Below are 22,968 nucleotides of genomic sequence, written 5' to 3' on the forward strand. Positions count from 1 at the left end.
TGTACTATCTTAAATTGCTTGTGCAATTAAGAACTTTTCTCAACACTACTAACTGCGCCACCATTGCACGTGCCATTATTGGGGCCTGATTTAACTATTGTTCCAGCCTTCTTCAGGGCATGGGTAAGGGTGAAATCACCCGTTTTCAAATTGTTCAAAACAACGCAGTGTGTGCAGTTGAGGGCCTGTGCAGAAGTGATCATGTGTCGGCGGCTAGGAGGGCCTTCCATTGGTTGCCGATGAACAGAATCTCCTTTCGGCTACTTCGTATTACGCACAAGTGCCTTTATGGAAATAGCCCCAGTTATCTGTCGAGTAGACTCTCCTGGCTTCCAGCCCGGAGGGTGCTCAGATCAAACAATGTGTGCCTTCTGAAAGTGCAGAGGGACAAGCTATAGCTAATTGCCCAGGGGTCCTTCCCTATGCTGAGGCAAGGAACTGGACGTATTGCTGCAAGACTTAAGGGCATGTCAATCATTCTCTGGTTTTAAACGTGGACTGAAAACAGCTCTGCTCTGCTGATTCGCTTATATTCTGAACCCCTGTCTTTGCATCTGGTCGAATTTTAGTAGTTTGTTCTTTGTTGTTAGTTCTGTTAGATTATGCCTAAGGGCCCTTGTCTAGCGCTATACAAATAAAATAAATAAATATAAATTGTGCCGCCAGGCCACCATCCCAATGCCAGCAGGACAGCCAGTTTACCACTACTCTCCACTGCATGCTACCACAAGTAGTTAGGGTGATAAAGTACAGACAGAGCTACTTTTTCACATAATTTCAGTGCCATGTGTGGATAGGTGATCTGGTGGCCACACCGACCAATGCCATACAAACACCACTGCATCCATGCATAAAGATAACTCAGAAGTAGTCATACATGGACTTCAGGCTCTTCTTAGAATGGTCTGTGGTATGCCTGTTTAAAAAATAGAGTTCTGGATGGAACAGAAAAGAAGTTGATGGAGAATCATATTACCGTGAAAATGAATGACATTTTCCTCTCACCACCCCGCCCACTCTGATATCAGTTCTCATTTACCAGAGTTCACAGTTTTATTACAGAGATGGTGTTTGGTACCTGAATTAACAGGATGTTTGTTTTTTCCAATTATAGTTTCTGGTTAGCAGATAAAACATAGAAAGGTGTGGGTTGTCATTTTCTTCTGGTTATTAGTTTACTTTTGAGTAGAAACTGTCTTGAAGGGACTGCTGGGAATGGAAGCATTTTCTCTGATAAAAATGTTGTGTCATGTCATTGGATTAAATGCCAGTTGATGTCATTTTCTGTGATTTGATCGTTATGGCAAAAAAAAAATTGGTCAAAGAATGCTAAACAAGAACTTGATACTTTCATGTGTTATATTTTAGAGGGTGATTATATGTAAGTCTTAATTACTTACCTGCAACTGTATTTCTCCAGCATTGGTATCTTTCATAGATTCAGATGCTTGAATATTCCCCGTCGTCAGACTGTGAATCCTCTGTGATAAAAATAATTATACATTTTTTTAATATACATCCATTATCCCATAGAGAATGCATGCAAATACCCCATTGTGGCCTATGAGCCATTCTATTATGTAGTCACCCCACCTCACTTTGGTCATTTATGGCCCCAACCAGTGAGGTGACAGGGTTTAAGCTCCGCCCCAGTCAGCCATCTTCAGATTTCGAACCGTAGGAACTACAGTATGATGGGTGCTGAGCGTAGGAGCAGCCTCTAGGGGAGGCGTGTGGGCGCATGTGAATCTATGAAAGATACCAATGCTGGAGAAATACAGTATATATATATATATATGCATAAATGCAGAAAAATTATTTTTGACAAACATTTACCATAAAGCAACACAACGGTTACATACTCAGGGAAAGGCGGGAACGGATGCTGGTCCTACCTTATGCGAAGAGGTGGCAGAGCACTGCCTGTCCAACTGCAGATTCTTTGTTAGTATCTTCTGCCAGGCAGTATTATTTAGCGAACGTGTGCAGAGTGCTCCAGGTAGCGGCTCTGCTTATGTCCTTCAAGGCTACCCCTACGTGGAACGCTAGTGATGCCGCTCTCCCTCTGGAGGAGTGCGCCGATGGCGGCTTGGTGAGGGGGGTCGCTCTTCGCTTGAAGACAGACCTTGTTTTGAGATATGCTGTTCTTTTGTGCGACCAGAAAAGGCAATGAACAGTCTATTTGAGGGGCAGAACTTCTTAGTTCTCTGTAAGTAGAATTTCAAAACTCTAGCCACATCTAGAGAATGCCTCTTTCTGCTTCAGAGGTATGATTCTGGAAAAAAGATGGCAGGACAATGCGCTCTGTGAGTGTCATTTCCGGTAACACCATGGGAAGGAATTTAGGGTGTGTTCTCAAAATGACATGGTTCTTCTGAAACAAAGTAAAAGGAGGTTCTGAAGACAAAGCTTGCAATTCACTGATCCTCCTGGCCGATGTAATGGCTATCAAAAAGGCTGTTTTCCGAGATAGGAAGTTCATGTCACATCTGTGAATGGGCTTGAAAGGGGGTTCCATGAGAGCCGTTAACACAGTGTTTAGACTCCAGGTAGGAACTAGTGAGGGCGTAGGATGGTAAGTATGCATCAACCCCTTCAGGAAGACCTTGACAGCCAGGAGAGAGAGTAATGACTGTGTTTCTGGAGTCGTCTTGTATGCTGATATGGCCGATAGGTGAACTTTGATAGAGGACAGTGAGAGCCCCGCTTTAGCCAAATGCAATAAGTAAGGTAGTATCTGTTCTACCGAAGCTGTAAGCGGGTTAATTGTAGACATCTCGCACCACTTAGAGAAACAAGTCCATTTCCGGACGTAGGTGATTCTCGTTGAGGGGGCTCTAGAGGACCCGATTATGTCCCAGCAGTCTGCCGGGAGATTCAGATTCATAAGTCTATGCTGCTCAGGAACCAAGCCTTGGGGGAGAGGCTTGCTGTGTCGTGGTGAAGGACTTTGTGGTTCTGTTGTGTCAATTGATACTTTTTGAGGCGAATTGGAGACCATCGGGATAGATGCTGTAGAGTTGGGTACCAAATCTGTCGCACCCAGTCTGGTGCTATTAGGATCATAGAGTAATTCTGTTCCTTCATTCTGCGTAGAATTCTCGCTATGAGTGGAATGGGGGGAGGCATACAGAATTTCCTTGTCCAGTCCACCGAGAACGCATCTCCTGCCGATTGCTGTTCCGGGTACCTTGAGGCGAATTCTTGGCATTTTCTGTTGTTTCTGGTGGCAAAGAGGTCGATCTGTGGATGACCCCATACAGAGAAAATCTGCTGGACTTCCTTGTCGTCTAGCTCCCTTTTGTGGGATGACGTGTACTCCCTGCTCAGTTTGTCCGCTAGGACATTGTCCTCTCCCGGGAAATGTTCCGGCCTGATTTGGACTCTGTGCTGTTAGGCTCATGCCCATAGTAGTTGAGCTTTTTGTGACAAGACCTCTGATTTCGTGCCCCCTTGCGTGTTTGTGTAGTGCATGGAGGTTGTATTGTCTGTCTGGACAATCAGTACCTGTCCAGCTACTACTGGAAGGAAGGCTTTCACAGCCCACCGTATCGCCCTGAGCTCTAAGACACTGATGCGGAGCTGTGACTCCTGGACTGACCAAGTCCCTTTTGTTTGAAGGTCCGCCAGGTGAGCTCCCCAGCGCGAAAGGGACACATCTGTCCTTAAGAGAAGAGTAGATGTTGGCGTCTGGAATGACATTCCTTGTAGCAGGTTTGGACAACATCCTCCCATTAACCTATACCTTGCTTCCATTGGTGGTCCAGAGCCTCCTGGACTGGTCTCATGCAAAGTCTGCAATTTGGTATGAGAAATATACACGAGGACATCATGCCCAGAAGTGATTTGAAAGAGCGTACTGTGGTTGTCCCTTTTTCTAAGAACCATGAGGTGGAGAGCAGGATAGCTGTTACCCTGCCCGCCGATGGTCTTACCCTGGGAATGCTGGTGTCGAACTCGGCCGCCAGGAAGAGAACAGTCTTGCTGGGTACTGGGCAGGATTTTTTGTTGTTTATCGAAAAACCTATCCCTTTTAGGAGTTTTATAGTGTTCGACACTGCCAATCGAGCCTGACTGGAGGAGTTCGCCCATATCAACCAGTCGTCCAAATATGGAAAGACTTCCATTCCCATCCTTCTGAGTTTTGCTGCAACAGGCGGCAGACATTTGGTAAACACTCTCTGTGCTGACTTTAGCCCGAACGGTAGAACCCGGGAATTGGAAATGCATGTCTCCTATAGCAAACCTGAGGAACTGTCTGTGGGCAGGATGAATTGGAATGTGGAAGTATGCGTCCTCAAGTCCAGAGTGGCTAGGAAGTCGTTTCTGTTTAGCCACGGTAGGACGCCAAGAAGGGAAATCATCTTGAATTTGATGCGTTTGATGCATTTGTTGAGCGCTCTCAAATCTAATATGGGGCTCCACTGGCTGTTTTTCTTCTTGATTAGAAAGAAACGGGAGTAGAAACCTTTTCCCTTCTAAGGGTAAGGAACTGGTTCTATTGCTGCCTTGTGCAGTAATTTCTGAACTTCGGACATGACTTGCTTTAGCATATGCACTTTGCGAGGGGTGGGAGCAAGGGATGGAGGTTGGTCTAGGAATTCTATGGTTTGACCCTCGCGGACCACCTGTAACACCCACTTGTCCGACGTTATCAAATGCCAGCGTTGAACAAATTGGCTTATTCTTCCCCCCACAGGAATGCGACATTGAGGGGGAAGAACCGACCTGTCCATTTTGTTTGATCTGGGCTTTACCTTGGGGAGAGCCGCCTCTTCCTCTTTGGGAGTACTTGTTGGAGGATTGGTATCTGTTGCCCTGAAATGTGTTTCCTTGCGTCTTTTGAACATAGGACGATCAATTATATCCTCTGTCTTTTTACAATGAGCCTCGAAAAGGGCAAAAAGACCTACGGTCAACTATATTTATCCTTTAAGGAACTGATGGCTCGAGCTGTGTCTGTGTCTGTTTTGATTCCTTTTAGGTGGTCATCGACTTTTTTACCAAATAACTCTTGCCCATCAAAGGGCATGTCCAGTATTTGTGCTTGCACCTCAGGTCTGAAATTTGTGGCTTTCATCCGGGCCTGTCTCCTTAGTACAGTGCCGTGAGCCATCTGCCTGAATCCTGACTCAGCCACATCGACTGCAGCATTGATCATGTGATCAGAAGTAGCTTCTCCGTCTGCAATTATAGACTTGGCTTCTTCCTGGAGATCTGCAGGTAGATGTTTGGTCAGCTTGGACATGCAAAGGCAAAGCTCTTGGTCAAACCTAGCAGTCATTGCCAGCACGTTGCCCGCTCTCATAGTGAGAGATGCAGAGGAAGACACTTTTCTACCCATGGCTTCCAAAGTACGACCTTCCTGGTCTGGCGGTGCTGACAGTGGTGATGAAGGGTTGGCTAACTTTTTTCTGGCTGCTACAGTGATAACCGAGTCTGGCTTAGTATGACCTCTTAGACAAAAAGGTGCCGAGTCTGGTGCCTTGTATTTCTTTTCAGGTCTTGAAACCAGCGCTGGCGTGGATAATGGCGTGGCCAGTATCTTCGACCCAGACTCCCATATGGTGCCGAGAAGAGGAATGGTGGTAACCGTTCTTCTGCGCTTGTCCCTGTGCTCGTAAAGCACTGACTTCTTCTCTTCCGATGCAACTTGTAATTTGAACAAGTTCGCAGCTTTCCCGATAATGGTATGAAACGATACTAAATCGTCCGGTGGTGAAGAATCACCTGGAGAGTCTTTCTTTCTGGGCTTCTCAACGATATAATCGTCCCATTCGCTGGGAGCATCAGGCTCCTGTGTGATCTCCCCTTCTTCAATGTCTGAGAAATCCCTGAACGGGTCCTCTTGCCAATCCGAGACTGACACAGACAATGGCACCATAGTGGGATCTCGAACCGGAGATCGAGGTCTATGTGACGATGCTGGAGACGGGACCCTTGTCGGTGAAGCACTGAGTGTTCTGCTCCTGGATCTACGTGGAGGCTCAGGTGATCATGCTTGTTTCTGTGGTCTACTCCTGCAAGGGGAGTGTCTTGGTCTTGGTGTACTAAGTCGAGGTGAGATGTCCCTCTGGGGGTTCTCGACTCCTTAGGCACAGATGACCTATTCTTTTCTTCTTGATGTCTGTTGAATTCCTCAATGATCCTTCGCATCGATTCCATGAGCACAGGATCATAAGGATCAGCAACAACCTCAGTCGACGGCTTCCAGGGGGTGAGAAAAGGTTGCTCACCAGGAAATTCTGTGTCTGAGAACTCCTCCTGAAGAATGATGTCAGGGAGTTCTGTCATCTCTTTTAAAGGAGGTAATTGTGCTCCAAGTGGTTCAGGAGCCTCTGAAACCGTAGGCGTTGCTCCCATAGACTTGGGGAGACTGCTCACATTGGATGGTTTATCCGCGATGTCCCCGAGGGGCGTTTTGGGCCTTATTTCTTCCATAGACGGTTGCGGCGTGGACGACGGCTTCGTCGACGGTGGTTTTGTGGACGAAGACTTTGAAGATGTTTGATGACCCTTATCCGTCGACGAGAATTTCGTGGACGAAAGGTTCGTGGACGAGTGATGAGCTTCCTTCGTCGACGACTGTTTTGTAGAAGCTGACATTGACAACAAGGATTTGGTCATAGACGGTGAAGCTTGGAGTGTTGTCGTCGTCGATGAGGGTTATGTCGACGGCATGGTCGTCGGCGGGTCTCTATCTTTACTGCCGCTCGTAGACTGCTTCTCCTTGAAACCACTGCCACCCCCCACCCCCGATTTTTTTAAACGCCTCCTTACCTTTGGAGGTGTTTTTTTCTTTAGGATGTCATATCTTGTGGCCTCCAGAGCCCAATGGAGGCATGGAAGAAGTGGTTTTCAGCTTTCGCTTACTCTTTAGAGTGGGAGAGGAACTCCTTTCAACTTCTCTTAGAAGTTTGTCTCTCAGATTGTTTAGTAGACAGTATAGGTCTAGATGTAACAGAAGCCTCCTGAGTCTGTCTTGCAGGGTTTTGGTGGAGAAAGACCTGCAAATGTCACATTTATTGATGTCATGAGGGTAAAGGCAGAAGATGCAGTGGTCCTGTGGATCCTTCATGTAGACCAGTTTTTTCCTGTACCTCGTGCAGTCCCTGAACAGGGAAGGCTTCTTGGCAGCCTGAAGTTCAGCCATGCGGAGGAGAAATTCACTCGATGAATTTGAGGCAAGAAAATAGATTCCCAGTGCCCAAAAGTTCAGAATAGATAGCCCCTAAGCAGGGAAAACCAGTAGACTATATTTTAGGAATATATACTACACAAAAAAGGAGAAAAATATTTGAAAGCTCCGAGAGCTGGAGGATTCCCTCTGTCTGTTAGACTGCGATGAAAAATCTGAAGATGGCTGACTGGGGCGGAGCTTAAACCCTGTCACCTCATTGGTTGGGGCCATAAGGGACCAAAGTGAGGTGGAGGGACTACACAATAGAATGGCTCCTAGGCCACAATGGGGTATTTACATGCATTCTCTATGGGATAATGGATGTATATAAAAAAAAAGTCATCATTTTTATCACAGAGGATTCCCAATCTGACGACGGGGAATATTCAAGCATCTGAATCTATGAAACATCCAATGCTGGCGTAGTAGCAATTTACCAAATAGTGATGGCCATGTGCTTAGTTACACAGGTCACATCACCTATGAACATTGCCTTTTTACTTACATTATGTAGGGCACGCCTATTGCTTTTTAAGCCATGCCCCCAGGTGGACTCCCCCTCGATTTCTGATGTCACTTAAACCACGATTTTCAACACCCCTTATAGCTCATACCCAAGAACTGCACAACAAATCCTCAGCACAGCTTTTCAACTCAGAAAGGATTTTGGGAACGTTATGGGCGATGCCTAGCAGAAAATGGCAGGGTCAAACTGAATGTTTGGCGTCACCCAAGTCTTCTGACAGTGGCTCTTCATTTCTGTATGGTTTCACTGGGTGCAATAAAACCTGCAGCAATAATTGTCCACTTTGAACAGTGTACTGTAGCAATTCTTTTAACATTCTGAAGAGAGTATGTGTCAGCAGTGGGTTAGGGGGGGGTGGGCTCACCTGTGGTTCCGCGTCGGATTCACTGGACGAGATGTCTGATCCGAAAGGTTCTGTAGAGGGCTTATCAGGCGCTCCTTTTTTGGTGAAGAGGTAGGGTCTGTTCCGGGAACTCACCACAGTTGTTGCGCTGAATAACAAGACGCAACAAAAACAACAATCCACCTGAGCAGCCCAAAAAGGGGAAAAAGCCGGTGGCATAAAAAACCCAAGATGGTCCTTTTCTTTTCAGTATAATTCCAGAGATATGAAAGTCCTCTTTGTCCTTTCCAAGGACGAAGTCAGCAATTGGCAAATATCCAAAAAGGACTGGCAGATTTCCTGGGAGGAAGTTAGTAATAGGCAAATGTCCAAAAGAGACAGGCAGGTTTGCTTGGAGGAATTCAGTAATAGGCAAATATCCCAAGAAAACTGGCAGGTAAGGGCAATTAACAGAGGGCAGAAATCAGAATGCGTCCATAGAAGCAAAATGCCAAAGAAGTAGAAAGTAAGGAGAAAACTGAGAAGACAGTACAGGTGAACAGCAGTCAGAGCTAAACAGTCGAGGAAAGAGTAAGTAGAATGGAGAGACACTGAAAGGGCTCGTAATACCTAGAAGAATCAGCACGGGCAGACTATAAACCAATGTGCCGATAGAAACAACAAATTAAGACAAAAGAGAAACTAAAGACACCTCACCGAATCGTGAAAGGGTGGAACGGAGCTTCCGTGCGAGAGCAGACATAACAGAAAGGGAAGAAAAAGAGAGAGGCTCGGGCTGGGGCAAGCCCGGACCGAAAGGCGGAGATGGAGGGAAACAAGTAAGAAGCGGAAGCCAAGGGCAGCAAGAAGAGGTAAAGGGAACCAAACTATGGAGTGAAACAATTAAGGAAAGCAGACTGTAAGAAAGCGAGTCACAAGAGGAAGCAGTGTGGCTAAAGAAGGTAGCGATAAAGCAGAATGCAGAGAAAGGCTGGAAAGCAAGCGGACCAGTCGAGCGAAGAACGGGAACAGTTGCAACGCGCCGAGGGGGTGTGGCTTCCCAGAGTATAAGGAAGAGAAAACAAAGACTAGACTGCTGCGTGGGAAGCAGTGATGGGTCAATCTAATAGCCTCTCCAGCGGGTCCAAACCTTCCATTCACTTCCCCTCATGACAGTATGGCACCCGCTCAGGAAGTTACATAAAATGCACATGGTGACTGCCCAAGTACCAGTGTTTGAGCTACAAGGGACCTTTATGGTCTCAGCACTAGGCAGGCACGGGCTCCACCAATAGGCACTTGCTCTAGAGGTGTTCCCTATCTAAACACACAGCTCAGTATCTGTCAGTGGTCAGAATGTCCAAAATAAAGCGCCCTATGTTGAAAGTACTATTCTGGCCCTCACATTATAATAAAATAATTCTATGGTGAAAAGTGATAATGTCTTTGGCCTTTGGTGGTGCATAAATGTTCAAAAAGGAAGTGCGTAACTTTAACACAAAAGTAGCAAAAGGATAGAGCTCCTGGTTCCAGAGGCTGCTTCCCTTGCCCTGGATTTCTCTTCTTTCTCGTTTGTCTCTAGAAATGTCAGTTGCTTGAATACCTCTTGTTCAATTACACAACTAGAACAAAATAACTTGGTTTCAATCTTCGTCTTGGTAGGACACCTGGTGTACTCTCGACAGACTTTTCCTGTCCTCTCTTGTATTTTCACAACCTTTTCCTGGGGTACTTTTATTAGGACTTCTTGGTTTGTCTTTCTCTTAGACACTGTTTACCTGGACTTTTCCTGGTATACCTTCCCGCCAGGGCTTTTCCATATACACATGCTCATAACTTGTATCCACCTTGTTGTCAGGCTTCGCCCCTAGAAGTTGTGGCAGAGATGGAAACACTAAGTTACATTCCGTATTTAGTGAGTGACTCGGTCTAGTCCTCACCCAACATGGCCGCCTAGTGTTCATCTACGTCGTTTCCCCCGGAACAGTGCGTTGTATCCGTCATCTCCGTAGGACAGCGCTGCTGTGTGTTCACAGTCCCTCTCGGATCCTGCTCTATCCTGTTACTCCTGGACAGTTCGCCTTAGCCTCTGTACTTGTGTGTATTCATTGATTTAGCTGTTCATTACCTTTCTATCTAGAGCCTGCCCTTTCCACGTTCCTATGAACGCTGTCTTTTCTGCCCTTTTTGTAGCAGTAGCCTCTCTTTCTGTGCTGTGTAGAGCTCCTCCTTTCTAGACCTTGCTTGGATTGTTCCTGTAGTTTCCACTTTCCGGTTTCTTACTTACCTGTTTTCTTGTTTCCGCGTCCTCTCGCTCACTCTGCTTATTTCGAACTTGTTCTGACTCTGCCTTTCTTCAGTCGCGGCGAGTATTCTTTCTCGTTCCCTGGCGCGATGTTATCCTTCAGCCTCTGTTTACTGCTGTTTTCTTATTTATTAATTTCTGCTACGATATCCTTTTTCTATACTGCCCATAGAAGCACTATGGTAGAACTTTCTCTTCTGTTCACTTAGCCCGCGACTACGGTCGCTGTGTCTGTCTCCTCCAATTCTGGGTCTGGCTCTTTCTGGACCTTGGGACTCCGCACTGGTTCTCTTCAAGTGGATTTGAGGACCATATTTATCCATCAGTACTGTGGTCTTGACAGTTCCTGGTTCTTCGCTACATGAACATTGCAGTCAAGTTACAGTAAATTACCAGTTTGTACTATTGTCACCTTGAAACCTCCTTTGAACTACCACAACATCTTCCAGGGTTCTTTGGTGCCCGGCTGGCTTTTTCCCTGGTTTAGGGGTTTGACTCCTTAGAGTTCTCCGAGATTTGGTATCTAAACCAGTCAAGGTGGCCTCTGAGGGAGCTAGACCCTATTTACACGAAAAGAAAGACAAGAATCTAAGGAGAAGAAAGACCCTGACGCCAGAAAGACCAGAAGGAAGAAGCTAACAGACCAAGGACAGTTCTAGGTCAAGGTGAGGAGGAGGTTTGGGAGGGTACTCTGCTGCCTGACTCTTGAACACTCTTCTACCAGGGTTTTTCTTTATGAACATATTTGCAATTGCCTGGTATACTATCCTGCTAGGGCTTTTCATTCATATATACTTATAGTGATGCATGTTTGCCTGGTGTACTGCCCTGCAGGTCTTTTCGTTCAAGCCAACACTTTCAATCTGTATTTGCCTAGTATACTATCCTGCATGGGCGTTTCTAACGTGGGCTTTGCTACCACCTCCAAGATAGTTCAAGTTTTCTACTCTTCTATCTGCCTGGTATATTATTCTGCCAGGGCTTCTCTTATCTGTATTTCGTATACAGTTACACATTTGAAAGTTTCTTTTTTATTTTTTTTTCCACTTTAAAGCGATTCTTATCAGCTTGCTCGCTTTTGTGTGCTTTATTAACAAATGCTTGCACTTGGCATAACTGTCCATATGCCCCGGTATCCCTGCTTCCCTTAGAAGGACTCAAGGGTTCTTTGTGGCGTTCTCTGTGTTTCTCACAGTAAGCCTGCAGCATTTGTTCTGTGTCTTCTCCTTCTTCGCCACCGCAGCTCCTTGGCTTCTCTCGCGTTCCCTGCTGGGCTTCTCTGTGGAGTCTGGCTTTGGCACAGTGGAGGATTCCCATACCACCTGCAAACGCCCAGATGCCTTCCGTTGTCTTCTGGCGTCCCTGCAGTGTGTTCTTGCTTCTGGACAGCTCTACTTCTCTCACATGAGCTGGTTGGCTCCTCGACTCCTCTATAGTCTCAACAACCGTCGATCGATCTCGAGGGACAGCCTTCTCTCGCCTGTAGCGCACCCTACACAGCTGTTGCCTTGATTTAAATCTCTCTGCTGCAGGTGAATGTTCACAACAACTGGAGCGTTGCCTGTGCTCGTGGCCTACATTGCTCGACTCATCTTCCTCCTCTCAGTATTTTGGTGTTTATGGGAATGGAAGTCCACTCCTGACGATTTATGTATGGAGGAAGATCAATGTCTATGATGTAAGTAAATTCTGGAGGATTTGTATGTTTAGTCTGAGAAGAGGTTTTCTTGAGCTTTAAAGGGCTGACTAGGTTTTGCTGGATTGCCTTCAGATTTTATAACAAGGTGGACATGGGGAAACATGACAATATGCCATGAAGCTACTGAGCATGGACAGAGTATCTTCTGAATAACAAGGGGCATACCATGTCTCATCTAATGATGCCATGACACTCTCCCGGAGGTTGTTTCCCCCATGTGATCTTCTCTAATATTTCCGCCCACAGGGTCAGGAATAGGTAGCGGCTGCTGCTCCGTGGCCACATGGTGAGAGGTCCCTGCTAGGAAAGGAGTGATGACACCATTGGATTCATCACATACTCCACAACTATGCAGGCACAAGGCAAGCACAGGTCGTCCACAAAAGGCACGCGCTGAAGCAGAGGACGGCACCATTAAGCAGCGCCAGACACCACCACAAGGTACATACTAGGCGCCACCACAAGGCAGTCACACTTTATACTCACTGAGCCCTGGTGAAACATTCTGCTCTGTGTGTGTCAGAGACCACAGCCTGCAATGTTCCCATATCAAGCGAGGAAGGTGCCGGGCAACTGTTCGGCAAGGAAGCCTGCATTTCCCTCAGCGGAGTCCAGCTCAGCTTGTAGATCTGCAATAAAGATGAAATGAATGTTTTTAATGTTCAGCATAACGGAGTCTGCCAATTATCACCAACAGGCAGATTTATCCACAAAACCACCTAACTCCTTAATTTCTACTGCCAACTACGAGGGTGGTCTCTTATTAATATTTTGTTGCATTTTGAAGTATCACAGGTTTTCCTAAACAAAAGACTCAACTGCACACCTTCTACACAATACATGAAGTTTCAGAAACAAAACATCGATCCATTCTTGGAATCGTTCGATTTTTTATGTCTTTTAGACAAAGCCTTCGAGGCTTTAGAAGCTTCCCGCCCCACCGCCAGTTTACCTTTCCTCTCACGAAGGACCTTCTCCGTCATTGACTGACAGGAGCCACAGTCGCTAGTTCGATGGCTTGAACGGAGGCACCAGAGACAAACGCGGTGAGGATCTGTGATCGACATCTTCGATCCGCAGTCGATGCACTTTTTAAACCCCGTCTTGGGAGTTGAAGGTGTTGAAGAAGACGACATTTTCAGAAGAAAATTTCGAAGCGCGCCGTTCTCGAGAGCAAAGCATTCGGAAAAATGGAACTGAAGCCAACGGGCGCGGCACAAGCTATTTATACTGATGGTGACGTTGACGCGCTACGGAGCCCGTCGAAGGACATCGATGCCACGACCTCGTGCACAGCGCGCTCTGCCGAAAAAAAAATTCTGAAGCAGCGAAGCTGGCAGGATACCGATTTATCATAAAATGAGGAATACGTGGGAGGAACATCCAGTCGAAAGAATCCATTTGAACCCTAATTTGTGAAGGAAGTGGCAAGTTTTGGACAGAAGTTCCTGGGCTTGTTCTGGAGAATGTGCCCTGATCGTCCAATCGTCCAGGTAGGGGTAGACGTGAATCCCCCTTCTCCTGAGACTCGCTGCCACCACCGCCATCAACTTGGTGAAAACTCTCGGGTGGAGGTCAACCCGAATGGCAGAACTCAAAACTGATAGTGAGAATTGCCAATCGCGAACCTCAGGTACTTTCTGTGCTTGAGATGGATTGGCACATGAAAGTAAGCATCCTGAAGGTCCAATGATACCAACCAGTCTTGGAGTTGGAGAGCCTGAAGGATCTGAGAAAGTGGGACCATCTTGAACTTGTCTTCCTGAGGAACTTGTTCAAGCTTCTAAAGTTCAATGGGTCTCAGTCCTCCGTTCTTCTTTAGTATGAGGAAATATGGGGACTACCAACCCTCGTTCCTCTCCGCTACAGGTACATGTTCTATTGCACCTTTCTGTAGCAGGGTTAAGACTTCCTGCAACAGGAGCGGATCTGGATTTTTGACAAGAGTTGGGTGATTCTGAGGTTTCTTTTGAAAAGGAAGGCAGTAACCTTGGGATACTGTTTCCAGTGCCCAAGCATCTGAATCAATGCCCTGCCATTCTTCCAGGTGCTGTGAGATCCTGCCTCCCACACTGAGGTCTTGTGGGTCAAAACCTCAGAGTGGTTTTGCGGCAGCTGCAGCAGCGAGTGAAGGGACAGATGCCGCTGCTGGGGCAGATCTAGCACTTTTTCCTCGCCCGAGGAAATTTCCTTTGCCCTCTCTGACTGACCTGTCCCCTTCCTTTCCCAAATGAGGAAAATAATCGAAAGGGACGACCCCTTCAGGAAGATGAGCCTGTGTAGGGGCGTTGTTGAGGTTGTCGTATAGCGGCACTGAGTGATTTTGACGCCGCTTTGGAGGTCTGCAGCTTCTCCAAACTTTCATCCGCTTTGCTGCCAAACAACCTCGAGCCATCAAATGGCATTTTAAGAAGTCTGGAATGCACATCGGGGGCAAAAACGGACTTTCTTAGCCACGCAAATCTGCGTAGCACTGTACTAGATGCCATGGACCTACTGATGCCGTCAGATGCGTCCAAACCTGATTGAAGGCATTCCCCTGAAGCCTCCTTTCCATCCCTTACTATGGATAGGAACCCTTCACGTTCCTCACCTTTCAGGATGTGTTCAGCTGCTGCTGACATGCAGTCCCACAGGGTATATGTAAATCTTGCAAGGGTGCAAGTTACATTTGTGGATTTTAAAGCCATGCGCCCTGACGTAAAGATCTTTCTGGACCATGCATCAACCTTTTTATCATCTCTATCAGGTGGAATTGTAGGGTATGCAGCATTTCTAGTAGAGGTAGCTGCTTGAACTAACAGAGTTTCAGGAGATGGCTGTTTACTTAAGTATTCGGGATCTGATGGCCAGGGTCTATATTTTGACACATATTTCTTATTTATTGCGGGAATAGTTTCTGGGTTTTCCCATGCAGTGTTAACCTTCCTTTGTAAGGCTACATGAAAAGGAAGTATGGGGTCTTGCAGAGGTCCTCCTGAAAGGATGTCAGTCATGTCATCATCCTGATAGACAGGTGAATTTGTACTCCATCCCATGAATTCAGTTACCCTGTTCATCAATTTTCTATAACCTGCATCTGCATGTTCAGCTGGGTCAGGCTTTTCAAATTCATATTCTGGAGATGTATCCAAACCACTTTCTGACTGCAAGCACTCATACAAGTCTTGCATCTTAGATTGACGGTCAATTAATCCTCAGGGACTTATTTTGCACCAAATTTAACACCAGCAGGTGAAACCTCTTCTTCTGCTGATGAATCTCCTTCATATATGGAGGACATAGTTCTAAAAAAGTAATGTCTGCTTTCTGGATGAAACACCTTTTCAGGTGGCATAGACTTTAACACTGGTGTCGATTTTGCCATTGGAATGGACGAAGACATCGACGAAAGCGTCGATGGCGGCAATCTTGTAGGCATTATCTTCGATATTGTCGAGGTAGTTTTCGACACCCTCGAAGGAATCGTCGACTCCATCGAAGGAGTTGTCGAGACCTTCGACACCATCGAAGGAGCCTTCGATACTGTCGACTGTGCACTCGACATAACCTTTTCAGGTAGGGTCATCGACACCTCGTGCTCGACCGCCTTCGATAGAGGCTTCGAGGACGTTTTAGACGAGGACTTTGATGACGTAATCGGAGGCAGAACTCAAGAAAATGGCATCAGAAGCCATTTTCTTGAGTTCTGCCTCCGATTTATGCACCGCTAGGCTTTTTCTATGAGGTGTCTGGGAAGATTCCCTGGATGACACCCTCAATGATTTTTTGTCGGATTTTCTCATCTTAGATCTTCCCCAGTCACTTTTTTTGCGAGCAGGGACATGGTCTTCGTTAGACTTTTTTGAGGGCGTCTGGGCCGCATTCTGAAAATCTTTTAACATAGATGCTCTGAAAGCTTCCCACTTTCTTGGGGAGTCATGTCTCGACGGACATGTTATGACTTCCTCAGAAGACGTCAAGGAAGAGGGAGACCGGTGTTGTCTTTTCTTCGCCTTCTTAGAGGAAGAAGAAGAGGACTTCCTGGATCTACTCCTCGACCTAGATTTTTTATGACGTTTTGTTGAAGACTTAGCCGAGTCTTTTCTCCCTCTCGAAGAAAACTTTGAGGATTCCTCCCTCACCGCCAGTTTACCTCTCTGTTCTTTTAAGGCAGGGGTGCACAACTGATTTTGACAGAGGGCCGAAAGTACCTTACATGAGGCCTATAGTGGGCCGAAAAGTAAAAGTGGGCGGGGCGGTAGGCGGGACATGTCAGGAGGCTTTTTCAACCCCCAACTTGTATTAAACGCATGGAAAAAGAATATGTTTTTGAGGGGTAACGTTTTTTATTGCATTTCAAACTTACATTTTGTACTATACATTTTCCATTGTTATTTATTTCGATTTAGTTATTGTATATCGTCTGTTTAATGAAATTACATATATTTTATTGACCGTTGATTGGACATTCTGTTATTTTGGACTGCTATAGTTTGCTGTTTGGGTTACCCAAGAGGAGTATGGCCTTCGTTGTGTCAGGTTTCCTCAAAAAAGCAAAGGATGTACATCTCCTAACTGTGCCTGTTTTAGCTTTATTATTGGGTTCACTCTTGGAGTGCAACACTATGCCCCATGGCTCCCACCCCCAACCAAACACTATGCCCCATGACTCCCTCATCCCCAACCAAACACTATTCCCCATGGCCCTCTCGCCCCCAACCAAACACTATGACCCATGGCTCCCACCCCCAAGCAAACACTATGCCCCCTGTCCCTCACCACCCAAGCAAACACTATGCCCCCTGTCCCTCACCCCCAACCAAACATTATGCCCCATGGCCCCCTCACCCCCAACCAAACACTATGCCCAATGGCTCCCACCCCCAACCAAACACTATGCCCATGGCCCCCACGCCTCAAGCAAACACTATGCCCCCTGTCCCTCACCCCCAACTAAACACTATGCCCCATGGCCCGCTCACCCCCAACCAAACACTATGCCCCATGGCCCCCTCACCCCCAACCAAACACTATGCCCCATGGCTCCCAACCAAACACTATGCCCCTGTCCCTCACCCCCCCAAGCAAACATTATGCCCCATGGCCCCCTCACCCCAAACCAAACACAATGCCCCATGGCTCCCACCCCCAACCAAACACTATGCCCCATGGCCCCCACGCCTCAAGCAAACACTATGCCCAATGGCCCCCTCACACCCAACCAAACACTATGCCCCATGGCCCCCTCACCCCCAACCAAACACTATGCCCCATGGCCCCCTCACCCCCAACCAAACACTATGCCCCATGGCTCCCACCCCCAACCAAACACTATGCCCCCTGTCCCTCACCCCCAACCAAACACTATGCCCCATGGCCCCCTCACCCCAACCAACACTATGCCCCATGGCTCCCAACCAAACACTATGGCCCCCACGCCTCAAGCAAACACTATGCCCACTGTCCCTCACCCCCAACCAAACACTATGCCCCATGGCCCCCTAACCCCCAATCAAACACTATGCCCCATGGCCCCCTAACCCCCAAATAAACACTATGCCCCATGGCCCCCTAACCCCCAAATAAACACTATGCCCCATGGCTCCCCTCACCCCCAACCAAACACTATGCCCCAAACACACTCTCAAGCATGCACCCATACAGACCCGAACCCCCCCACCCCCCAACTCACCACACACTCTCAAGCATACACCATGCACCCATCCAGACCCGAACCCCCCACCCCCCAACTCAGCACACAAACTCTGAAGCATGCACCCATACATGCATCTCAACATACACAACACAAACATACAAAAACAAACATTCATGCACACCCGAACCCCCCACGCCCCAACTCAGCACACACTCTCAAGCATACACCATGCACCCATACAGACCCGAACCCCCCAACTCAGCACACACACACTCTCAAGCATGCACCCATACAGACCCGAACCCCCGCCCCCAACGCAGCACACATTCTCAAGCATGCACCCATACAGACCCAAACCCCACACCCCCAACTCAGCACACACACTCTCAAGCATGCACCCATACAGACATGAACGCCCCACCCCCCAAATCAGCACACTCTCAAACATGCACCCATACACACCCGAACCCCCACCCCCCAACTCAGCACACACACTCTCAAACATGCACCCATACAGACCCGAAATCCCCACACCCCCAACTCAGCACTCTCAAACATGCACCTATACAGACCCGAACCCCCCACCCCCGCAACTCAGGACACACTCTCAAGCATACACCATGCACCCATACAGACCCGAACCCCCCCACCCCCCAACTCAGCACACACACTCTCAAGGATGCACCAATACAGACCCAAACCCCCCACCCCCAAATCAGCACTCTCAAACATGCACCTATACAGACCCGAACCCCCCACCCCGCCAACTCAGCACACACTCTCAAGAAATACACCATGCACCCATACAGACACGAACCCCCCACCCCCCAACTCAGCACACACACTCTGAAGCATGCACCCATACATGCATCTCAACATACACAACACAAACACTCAAAAACAAACATTCATGCACATCCGACACGCCGCCCAGCCTCCCATTTCAACATACACAACACAAACACTTAAAAACAAACATTCATACACATCCGACACCCCCCCAACCCCATCTCAACATTCACAACACAAACACTCAAAAACAAACATTCATACACATCCGACACATCCCACCCCACATCTCAACATACACAACACACTCAAAAACAAACATTCATACACATCCGACACCCCCCCAACCCCATCTCAACATACACAACACAAACACTCAAAAACAAACATTCATACACATCCGACACGCCCCCCAGCCCCCAATCTCAACATACACAACACAAACACTCAAAAACAAACATTCATACACATCCGACACGCCCCCCACCCCCCATCTCAACATACACAACACAAACACTCAAAAACAAACATTCATACACATCCGACACACACCCCAGCCCCCAATCTCAACATTCACAACACAAACACTCAAAAACATACATTCATACACATCCGACACACCCCCCACCCCCATCTCAACATACACAACACAAACATACAGCAGAACAGACCCAACACACAAACAAACACACAGACACAGACCACTTACCGGAGAAGTGCTGTAAGGCAGGTAAGCTGGAATGCTGGCGAGGTAAGTGGAATCGTACTATGGCTGGCGTGGCAAGCAAGGCTGAAATACCTTCCGGCATCAAGCCTTACTGGCCACGCCAGCCGTGGTGCTGGCCCTCCATTGGTGCAGCACACAGGCACTAGTGTTTTGTCCGGCCCGGAAGACAACAAAGACTTTCCTAATGGAGGGCGGCCGATGCTGCTTGCGGACCGCCCTCCATGAGGAAAGTCTTTGTGCCTCGCGGGCCGGAAAAAAGAGCACGGCGGGCCGCAACTGGCCCGCGGGCCGTATGTTGGGCACCGATGTTTTAAGGCCTTATGGGTCATCGACTGACAGAAATCGCACTCATCTATACGGTGGTCGGAACCGAGGCAATTCCGATGGGGATCAGTTAGCGACACCTTTCTCCCACATTTCTGGCATTTCTTGAATCCAGTCTTCGGTGTGGAAGGATTAGATGAAGACGACATTCGCACGAACTGAAGCACCGTTATATCGATCTGAAGCGAAGCTAACGGAAAAACGGAACTAAGGCCAACGGGCGCGCTCGAGACATTTATACAGCGGATGAAGTCGACACTTGACGGAAGCCGTTGAGAGACATCGATGCCGCAGCCTCGAGTAGAGCGCCCCCTGGTGGAGAGAGAAAAGATTTCAGAAGCAGCAAAGCTGAAGGTAAGGATATATCTAAGATGAGGAATACATGGGAGGACACAATCCATTCGAAACCTAACAGTGAAGATTGGTTGACAGAATTACAGGTTCTATCAAAATATGATATGGTCTCATTAAAGAATAAAGGTAAAGAAGAGGAATACTTACTGTTATGGGGACCGTTTGAGGCTCTTTATGATTGATATAGGGACTATGAGGGGCTGGTAAGGTAACTGTGAGGAAAGTTAAGTTTAATTGCCCCCCTTTTTTTCCCTCTTCTCCTTTCTCCTTTCTCTCTTTCTTTCCTTTTCTCTTCGCTTACCCATTCATGTTGTCATTTGTGTTGTTTTGTGTGTGTTAGTGAGTTCATTTGGTAATGATGACTCTTATGTTTCACATAGGATGGTTATTTTAATGAAATATATAATGTAAGATGTTTGGGAACTTTAGATGTTAATGCTTATTGTGCGATTTAGTTGAATCTATGTGAAGTTGTTACAATTTACTAAAAATCTAATAAAGAGATTAAAAAAATAAAAAAAAGATCTCATCACTCCCACAACCAGTTCAGACGAAATCAACAGAGATGAAGCATGGTGCTCTAGTATTCAGGCAGCCCTCCTTAATAAAATCAAACTTCTCCAAGAAAAAGTTAAATCACAGCGCAAAGCACTACCAAATCAGGACAAATTGCACACCCCCACCGCCTCTACTGGCTATCCCGATAGCCCTCTCTTCTCTTTCAAAAAAAGTCACAGAAACGGAAGTAGCTGATCTCCTCCAACACATAAAACCATCCACCTGCAAAGGAGACATCTGCCCCCCAGCCATCATCAAACAATGCACCAAGGCGCTAACCCAGATTATTACAGCATTCATCAATGCTTCCTTCTCCACAGGTACTGTACCCCAAAGCCTAAAAGAAGTGCTGGTTTATCCACTCATAAAGAAGCCCTCCCTAGATCCTGCCTGCCCCAACAACTACCGGCCTATCACCACAGACCCCTTCCTTCTCAAAATCCTTGACAAAGCCGCCCACTCACAAATCCAACACTACCTCGAATCTAACACCATTTTAGGCAAAAGAATCAGGTTTCCGCAAAGGCCACGGCACAAAAACCGCCCTCCTAGACTTAAAAAGCCAAATCACGAAAATAATGGACAAGGGCAAACCAGCCCTCCTGCTGCTCCTGAATCTCTCGCCCATGTTCGACCTGGTGGATCACAACATCTTGACCTCCCACCTCTCCAACGCAGCCCACTTCTCAAAAAAGCGATCTCCTGGATAACCTCCTTTCTAGAGGGTCGAGCCATGAAAGTCTATTCCGACCAGGCTAATGCACCGCACACCACCATCCACTGCGGAGTGCCCCAGTGGACATGCACCGCGCCTACCCTTTACAACCTATTCACGAAGCCACTCTGCGACAAACTGGATTCGCTCTGCATAGCCTACACAAACCATGCCGACGACATACAAGTACTCTTCTGCCTCTCTCTGGCTCATACGACCAGGATGCAGCTGCCCTCCTTCAAATCTACACTACTATCCAAACTTGGATGGCAATTAATGGTATCTGCCTAAATGGGGACAAAACGGAGATCATCCTCCTACGCCCGAAGGAAGTAATACCCAAACTCGACAAACAATATGACAACTTTGCCACTGACAACGCCGTCATATCTGTCTCCACCGCCGTAAAGACCCTAGGAGTCTATCTGGACTCGACCCTCTCGATGAATCGTCAGCTCAACGCCATTGTTTCAGCCTCTGCCCACACCACCAAACTTATAAATGCCATAAAACCGTTTCTCACCTCCCAAAACTGCCTTTCCATTGCCTGGGCCACAACAGGAGCAAAACTAGACTACTGTAATGCTCTCCTCTTAGGCACCACCTCAAACCTAAATCTGAACAGACTCCAAATAGTACAAAGCAACGCACTCCGTGCAGCCCTAAGCATCCCCAAAAGGGACCACACCACCCAGGATAGGCAAGCCGCCCATTGGCTCCCAGTCAAGTAAAGGATCAACTTCAAGATACTCACTGTAACACATAAATGCATTAATCACACGGCCCCCTCATACTTAGCAGTCACCATTACCAGAGATCTATCCATATGCCCCAAAAGAAGTCACCATGCCAATCAACTCTGCGTTCCCCCATCAAAAGAGCAAACGCAGGAGGCATCAGCTTCCCACACATAGCTCCCAAACTGTGGAATGCCCTACACAATGCACTCAGAGCTGAACCTTGCCTATCCACCCCCTAAAAACCACTCTGTTCAACTAGCCCCCTTCCTCCCCCTGCCACCTTCCCCACCCACCCTGCCAACCACCCTCGGAATGCCCCGGCACTCTGATCATGTACTAGGTTTGGTTTTGCATACTCTGTAAACACTAAGATCATGTAACTAAAACAATATGATCTTTGCTTTCCTATGTAACCTGCAAGTACTTCTGTAACAGCGCCGTGATGCCTATGGCCTGCTGCACGCTCTATAAATGCTAATAAATAAATAATAAAGGAACTCATCTATTGGGAAGCAAAGGAAAATTGAAACCCATCACTTGCTACACGTAACCAAGCCTCAAACGCCGAACAAGTAATTAGCTTTAATAATATATTATGCCAGCCTTGAAGAATATAAGCATACAACTCCCTGAATGATTCTTGGCAGGCCCAGGGAACCAGCAACGGCATGGCCGGAATGGAGGGTTTATTGGAAGAATATGTACTCACAGCTGACAAGGACAGAACAAGAGTGTTCAAAAAAAACTACGGCTCCTGCATGTACTGGTAACAAGAGTATTGGGAGATAACATACCCAAAGGCGGAACTAGGTAGGGGTGAACAAAATAAATAAGACTATGCCTGAAAGCTATTGGATGATAATTTTGCCAAAAGAAACATGTGCCCATCAACCAGGACCATGTTTACTCCAAAAAACAGTCTGAAGACAAAAACGCTGAGGACCATGTTTAAACCATTCACAAATTAGCAGAGTCATCTCACTTTGTATTAGGTGTAGGACTGGATGAACTCATTTGAGGTCAGCATTGTGCGGCAATACTACAATAAAGGAATCAATTGCACAAACAAAGAAGGTAGAGCAAACTGAACC

At 47.2% G+C, this 22,968-nt stretch overlaps 1 protein-coding gene across 4 annotated transcripts in view; it reads right to left on the reverse strand.

Annotated features, from left to right (window-relative positions):
• USP49 (ubiquitin specific peptidase 49) overlaps positions 1-22,968 on the reverse strand; it is a 621,874-nt gene that overhangs the window by 331,688 nt on the left and 267,218 nt on the right. For all 4 annotated transcript variants that reach the window (XM_069633039.1, XM_069633038.1, XM_069633041.1 and 1 more), the window contains exon 2: positions 12,519-12,661. The gene's annotated coding sequence lies outside the window, so the exon portion shown is untranslated. The remainder of the gene's footprint in view (positions 1-12,518; positions 12,662-22,968) is intronic.

The sequence above is a fragment of the Ambystoma mexicanum genome, chromosome 13, assembly GCF_040938575.1.
Source record: "Ambystoma mexicanum isolate Mex_15411 chromosome 13, UKY_AmexF1_1, whole genome shotgun sequence".
In the NCBI taxonomy this organism is placed as follows: Eukaryota; Metazoa; Chordata; class Amphibia; order Caudata; family Ambystomatidae; genus Ambystoma; species Ambystoma mexicanum.